We start from the raw sequence: 7,476 nt of genomic DNA, 5'->3' as shown, positions 1-7,476 counted from the left end.
GTGTGTGTGTGTGTGTGTGTGTGTGTATGTGTGTGTTTATGGCATTATGTCAACACTCAGCTCTCTGTTCACTTGACATCTCTTGGTTTTCTGGGAAATGTGGTGTGGATTGTTCTGTGCTCTTGTGTGTGCTTGGGTGTCATCGCGGTGGGTGAAGCTTAAAGCTCTGCGTCTTTATTTAATTCTGAGTAGATTTAAGAGGCTTCTGTCAGCTGCTACTAATGGCCTGAACCCATGTGATCCTTCAGACTGCGATGTGCACAATCAAAAATAATGCTTTAAATTACCACAGATCCAAGAGTCGGGTTTGACTTTAGTTTAGGACTGACTGCATGCATTACTTTCTCCTTTTTATTACCTCATAGTCAGAAGAGAAACAAATGTTTAAACATAACAGGATAAAACAAGTTTTTTTCCGATGCTCACCATTTGCTGAATCCTTGCTTGCAATATCATTTGGACAGGATGGAAATGTCACTAAATATCAACAGTCATTTGCCCGGACCCATGAGGAGGTGTAAAGCAATTTAGCCCTCACTTCCGTGTCCTTTAAACCTTCGGAGAGTAATATGAAAAGAATTTAGAGTCTCATTTGTCAAATCTCATACAAAACCAACAGATTTTATAACCTGCTGGATTTTTTTTTTTTTTTTAGCAACCAGAGAACCCTGCCTCGTGTAGTGAGCAGCTGCTTTGTAAATCACATAATGTTGCTTTGCTTGGGAAGCGAAACAGTTTAACTGTGAGACCATTTGTAGAGTAAAAGAGACATAGCTTGCTTTTAAATCCTACTTTTTCCACACTTAAATCATTCAGTTGGGGTCTATATAAKGTGGAACTTCAATGCTTTGGTCTGAATTCCTCTTTATTGTAACTCCACAAGCCCCTCTGTCACCCTTTTTTCTGATGTGTGTCTCAGATCAACGCGTTTCAAGGCTGTCTCTTTAAATCCAAACGCTTCACACCCCGCCCCCCTCCAGTTTCCAGAGCGACTACACAACAAAATGTATTTAACGGCTAAAAAAGTGGATTTTGCATGATATGTCTCCTTTAACACTTTAATATGTTTGAAATGTATCAAAACAACCCAAGTAGCAAACGCTCTAAAGGTTTTTACTTCTATACACAAATTATCTTTGACACCTTTTTCTGCTTAGTTTTCTTCCTAATCCCTAAAGCTTTAGCAGGCCACATCCTACTCTCACATCCCACCAGCTCTAATCTGAGCTCAACTCTGGATTCTTGTGCTGCAAACAAACACTAACTGAAACTGCMATCAGGACTGCACTGTCCTACAGGTTTGTTTTTATGTGCTGGGAGAAATGTGCGCATGGTAGATCTTATCAGAAAATAGCCCGTTGGATTTAGACGCACTTTAAAGCGTATTGATGACAATTACAGGCTGGGACACAGAATTCCCACCAATTTCGCAACGTCCATTCTTTTATCTGTCAGAGAAATAAATTCTGCATCCGCAAATCTCAATCGTCATCTTTCCTCTGGAAGAGAATTCCATTTTTCTTCCTTTCGTTTCACATGCTTCAACAGTTTGCTATTTACAGAGACCTGACAGAGTCATGAGTTCTGTGCTTTGATGACTCCAGGTCCTCTGGAGAGAAATGACCATTGTTACAGGAGGATTTTGCCTCCAAAAGATCGAACTGGTAGTTGAAAAGGTTGAGGAGAATTAATTGAAATGGGAAAAGGCTAAAGTATGAGAGATACACATCTATTACGGAGCTGTTTTCTTACAAATTTCTACAAAAAAACAGAAAGCTATAAAATGCTGTTAATAGCTAAAGATTAAAATGACCTGGATGTGACTTTAGGCTTTGTTAGCAAAAATTCAGGTGGAGATAGATATGATGACAGAAATCATTTTAGCAAGACTGAAAACTGATTTTTTAGAGTGATGGGGAGAACAAGTGAGTGACATAGGGATAAAAGATGTGAGAAGAAGACAACTAGGAACAAAGACAGATTGAAACATCTGAGGAAGACAAAGCTATGATTAGGAAAGGAAATGGAAATGCTTGGTTGTCAAAAATAGAGGAGATGTAGACAGTGTAAGAGATTTGTAATTTTAACCATTTTAGAGGTAATACCCCGGAACCAAAAACTTCACCCACATCAATTTATGTAACACCTCTGTGTTTAGGCCCCGCGAAAGGCAAGGAGATTAGAAGCTGCCAGAGGCATATAAATTAAGATCAACAATTAAGTAAAAGTTAAAATAACTAGAGAAATTGAATTTCCTGTGAAAATGCTAATGTGAATGTTTCTTGCTGAAAAGCTTAGTTGAAATGAAGCTGGAAAAGTTTAATAGCAAAATAATTAATGCCAGTTCAATGTGAAAATCCGAAACAAGTAGAAAACATTAGAAATTAGCTGAAATAGCAGAAAAAAGCTAAAATTAGCAAAACAAAAAACAAGCTAAAGGTATGATTAGCTTCAAAAGTGAAATTAGCTTTTAAAAGCTAACATTGGCTAACAACAGTTAAAAAGTAGCTAAAATTGTAGCAAATAGCTGAATGTAAAACAACTGTAAGAAGCAGAAATAGCTCAAATTAGCAGAAAGGAGTGCAAAAAAGTAGGAAAAAACAGAAGAATAGCAGAAAGAAGCAGAATTATAGCTGAATGAGTGGAAAAAAGTAAAAATTAGAAAAAAAAGCTAAAATTAGCAGGTTCATTTTCCTGTGAATAGACCCACCTCATTAATAGTAAACTGAAACAGCAAAACCCTGATCCATAATGTCTACATTTGGACATAGMTTCCTTTTTAAAAGAGTGTAGGCTCACAGCCATGTGACATTCAGGTAAAAAATAAACATGATGTAATTCTATGTATGGTTTTCAGATAAAGTTCAGGTTAAAGACTAATTTTCACTGRCCTACTTTGATACTAAAATTTTAGGTTGCTTTTTTGATGTTACGAATTTAGTAAAATGCTCTTCAAAATGGCTGGAAAATGCTTGGTTTTGAGTAGATTATTATTATTTTTTATTCTTGGGGTTGAGGGTACGGTGGGTATTGGGGACGGGGGACATGCCCTGAACCCTGACCCCCTTAGGACTGCTTCACTCCACAGCTGCTTGTTAACATGAGTATTTATCTGTCATTGACATTAGCAGATGTTGGCAGGTATGATCTAGGCTTCATTCAATTTTTTATTCAGTATATAGTGGTTAACTGTTTTAGTTGGACAAAATGATCAAATTTCGTATGTGAATGTATGTAACTAAACAGGGAGATTTTGAAAATTGCACCAATGAAAATCTTCCCTTGGGCCCGAACCCTGCTGGGGGCTAAGCACCCTAAAGATCAGATACTGGAATCGCRCTTGGAGCTTTGTTATTTACCACGATATCAATTCCCCGGGTGTGGCTTGAACAATAAATAAATATAAAACTAATTGTGACACAACTCGGGCCATTTTGCTCAGGTTACAGAMGGTGGTTTGAGTGGATGGTCCAGTACTGAAGAGATTGTGGTAATCCTTGGCATTGGTTTTGTGCCAATTTGAACTTGTACTTTGAATATCTATTTCTTTTAATACAACACCTAAAGCTTGTATGAATAACTAACGATGACAATAAAAGAGAAATGCTTTTTCCGTTCAAACTAATGTACCATGAATTAAAGAAAAATTAGAACGACTAAACATGGCTTTATAAGATGAAGGAGGAAAGTATCTTTGGCTCATGTTTTGGCAACAGCGTGTAAAATGATCCTCCAGTCGTTACAACAGACCGATCGCAGTTTGCACTAATCCTTCATCAAATTTGCTTTGCAACCTTCATCAAACTACATGTCTGACAGCGTCCTTTCTGACAGAAAAACAGAATTTATGGAGGCCAAACACTGCTGAAACTGAGTTAAAATATCTTCATGGAAAACGTGAGGTTGATAAATTCACATTCACTTGGWTTTGATGTCATTAAACTGTGCTGATCTTCTGCATCTTCTTAAAAATTATTGACCATTTCTTTTGATTTAAAGTAAGACATTAAAACATGCTGCTGTGAGTGGTTCTTGGCTTGTATGTGTGTGAATGCAGTTAGTTTAGTGTCTCCAAGCACACAAACAAGACGTGTCAGGAGGTTGAATGAGTTTTAATGCAGCTTGTAGCCTAAGTCCTTTTATCAGAACTTAGGCTACAAGCTGCCTCATTTCCACTCCCTGTGCTTTTGTTCCATCAAAGATCATCCTGTTCCCTACTTTCCCATCTCCTCCACAATGCCTTTATAAGTGTGCAGAGTGCTCAGCAGCAATCAAGGGCTGTTGAAAGCGCCTGAATTGCTAAAAAAAAAAAAAGTGTTTTTAAAAAAGCGGTAGAACCAGTTTTTCAGTAGAAATCATCATGTGTATCACTGGCATGTTTAGCAGGACCAGATGCATGACCAGATGGTGTATTCGCATATCATTTTTATATTACAAAATTACCCACCGAATGATATTTTTGGTTCTCATACAAAATAGAATAGAAATACATCAGTCAGTGTTTACTGCATGTTGTAACAAGGCGGGCTAAGAGCAGTTCTAACAACAGCTGCAGTAAGCTGAAACAGATTGATACAGAGAACTCTGCAGCTCGTCGCTGAGATAACACAGCATCACTCTTGGCTAAACTACTGATGTGTGTTTTCTTTCTCCTTTTTGAGTTTTACACACTTTGGAAGCAATTTCATGCTCTAAGTTAACGCTTTCTTTTCACAGAAAGCTGAAGTTATATAGCCTAAATGTCACACACAATCATTCTCATTATTAAGCTTTTTTATTTCTAATAAAATGGTTTCACACCAAACACTAGAATTGGATGTCTCACATATTTATTATCTGTCTTTTTCAGTTTTGCTTTTGCACATAAACACCATCACCATCTTGGCAGAGCACAAAGGCTGAAGGACACGGTTTATTTGCTTCTGTTCAAATTTAACAAAAATCATCGTCGCTGTATTTCTAGATAAACTTAAATGCAGTTTTGGTTGAACTTTGCAAAGGGCCTTATGCATAATCTAATGTGATATTATCTGTTGGATAAATTAATTATGAAGACACAAGGAATGACGATCAAGCAGCAGATCTGGTTGAGCTCTCTTTTACTTGCRGGAAGGAGTCCATATACAGACAAGGGACAATCGATACGATGTCAAAAACATGAACTGCATTTCTGTACAGCTGTCAGGCTTTTAAAGGGTTCCCTTCAAAGGGGGTTGACTGTCCTCCTGGTATACGACCATGCAATCTCCTCTTCTTCCCAGGGGTTACCTTGGCTCACCAACTGAACTCTATAATCTAAGATAGCAGTTTGGGAAGTCAAAGATCAACATCTGTGTCTTTAACAGCATAACTGTCTGTCCATCCGTTTTCTTCCGCTTATCCGGGGTCGGGTCYTGGGGGCAGCAGCCTAAGCAGAGAGACCCAGACTTCCCTCTCCCCAGCCACTTGGACCAGCTCCTCTGGGGGAATCCCAAGGTGTTCCCAGGTCAGCCGAGAAATATAGTCCCTCCAGCGTGTCCTGGGTCTTCCTCTGGACCTCCTCCCGGTGGGACGTGCCCGGAACTCCTCACCAGGGAGGCGTCAAGGAGGCATCCTAACCAGATGCCCGAGCCACCTCAACTGGCTCCTCTCGACGTGGAGGAGCAGCGGCTCTACTCTGAGTCCCTCCTGGACGACCGAGCTTCTCACCCTATCTCTAAGGGAGAGCCCAGCCACCCTACGGAGGAAACTTATTCAGCCGCTTGTATCTGCAATCRCGTTCTTTTGGTCACTACCCAAAGCTCTTGACCAAAGATGAGGGTAGGACCGTAAACCGACCGGTAAACCGAGAGCTTTGCCTTCTGGCTCAGCTCTCGCTTCACCACGACAGACCGGTACAGCGCCCGCATCACTGCAGCTGCAGCACCAAATSTACCTGTCYATCTCCCGCTCCATTCWTCCCTCATTCATGAACAAGACCCCGAGATACTTYAACTCCTCCACTTGGGGCAGGACCTCCTCCCTGACCTGGAAAAGGCACYCTACCCRTTCCCGGCTCAAGACCATGGTCTCGGATTTGGAGGCACTGATCCTCATCCRGGCTGCTTCACACTRGGCTGCGAACCGCTCCAGTGAGAGCTGGAGATCACGATCTGTATCTACAACATAACTGAACACAAGCAACTAAGAGAACATTCAAAAACCAAACAAAGATCAACAGCATTAATATATCTTGTAAATTAAATCTACCATCATTTTTTTAATCACAATTTAACCAACATTATCAAAACTCAAAAGATGTGAGAGCTCTCAAACAYTCTGCTGAGGATGACTCTCAGCTACTACTACATGAAAAGTAGCTCAACAGCTGCAGTATTTGTTGAGTTATTTATATTGCCTAAGGTTGCTTAGATGTGGCAGCCATATTGAATGCAGTTGTTTCTCAGATGAATTCAGGTGTGGATGTACACGCAATCATCAGTTTCTGTGAATTTCAGTGAAAAAAAAAACATCCACTGGTTCATGAACTAGACAGATACAAACAGACARGGGCAACAACATTATCACCTCCCGCCTTCAGTGGCCGACAGTAATAACAGCTAAGTGGTCGTTGTGGGTCATGTGACTGGTCCTGGTCAACCCTGGCTGCCTGGCAACAGCTCCGATCACACAAAACATACAGATTCAGTGAAAAGCAGGAGCTCGTGTTTCTTACAGTATTTAAGCCTGAGGATATRATGTGAATTAATGCTAATTTGAAAATAAGTGAATTCCTTTAAATTCCACATTCAAATGGAATTTCTATTCAAAATTGGTAAAATGAATAAAAAAAGTGATGATGCCGTTTGATTCAAGTAAAATTAAATGACGCCAAGGTTTAACCGTGCTAGGTAAATATTTCCAAATTACATTTTTCCCATTAATYTCTCACTGTTTGACAGTAAAGCCAGAATGTCGCGTGCTACAGTTTCGGCTGTGACGCTGCCGGCTGTTTGTTTTTCCACTGTGGTCACTGTTTAGATAAATGACCCTATTAGAAAACGTGGTGGGGGTTATCTGTCAGCATCACGGTGTGCCCGAGCACTCCGACATTGTCTGCCAGCACCYTCGCCGGATTCTGTTTGTGTGGGTGTGAGACTGAATTATGTATGATGGTGTCAAAGGAACTGTGACATTACATTATGAAAAGCTGCAGGGGTGCTGCAGCTTACTGTGTAATCTTACTGTACACACGGAGTGTATGGAAGCAGTAAATTTAAAGCATGGGTCTGGTGAAATAGTCTCAAAAGTGCCTCCTGTGGTCTTGAGCTTTTTTTTTTTTTGACCTTGTTAGAAAGCATGAGAAAAAAATATATGTTTCTAAGTTAATAATAACATGAGCTGRGGTCAAAGTTTGCAAAAGGAAAATAATAGTAGTTTAAAGAAGTGACTAATTTATGGTGATCATGTTGCTTCATTAAAAGATAGAAACCCACTTTATTTCTAACTGGGCAATAA

General features: G+C 39.8%; 1 protein-coding gene across 1 annotated transcript in view; it reads left to right on the top strand.

Annotated features, from left to right (window-relative positions):
• The window catches only part of srcin1a (SRC kinase signaling inhibitor 1a), a gene marked incomplete at its 5' end in the record, with an annotated part of 37,257 nt that overhangs the window by 345 nt on the left and 29,436 nt on the right, over positions 1–7,476 (top strand).

Source organism: Austrofundulus limnaeus, unplaced genomic scaffold, assembly GCF_001266775.1.
Source record: "Austrofundulus limnaeus strain Quisiro unplaced genomic scaffold, Austrofundulus_limnaeus-1.0 Scaffold4, whole genome shotgun sequence".
In the NCBI taxonomy this organism is placed as follows: Eukaryota; Metazoa; Chordata; class Actinopteri; order Cyprinodontiformes; family Rivulidae; genus Austrofundulus; species Austrofundulus limnaeus.
Note: the sequence above shows the minus strand (reverse complement) of the source record. Positions and strands in the feature narration are given on the sequence as shown.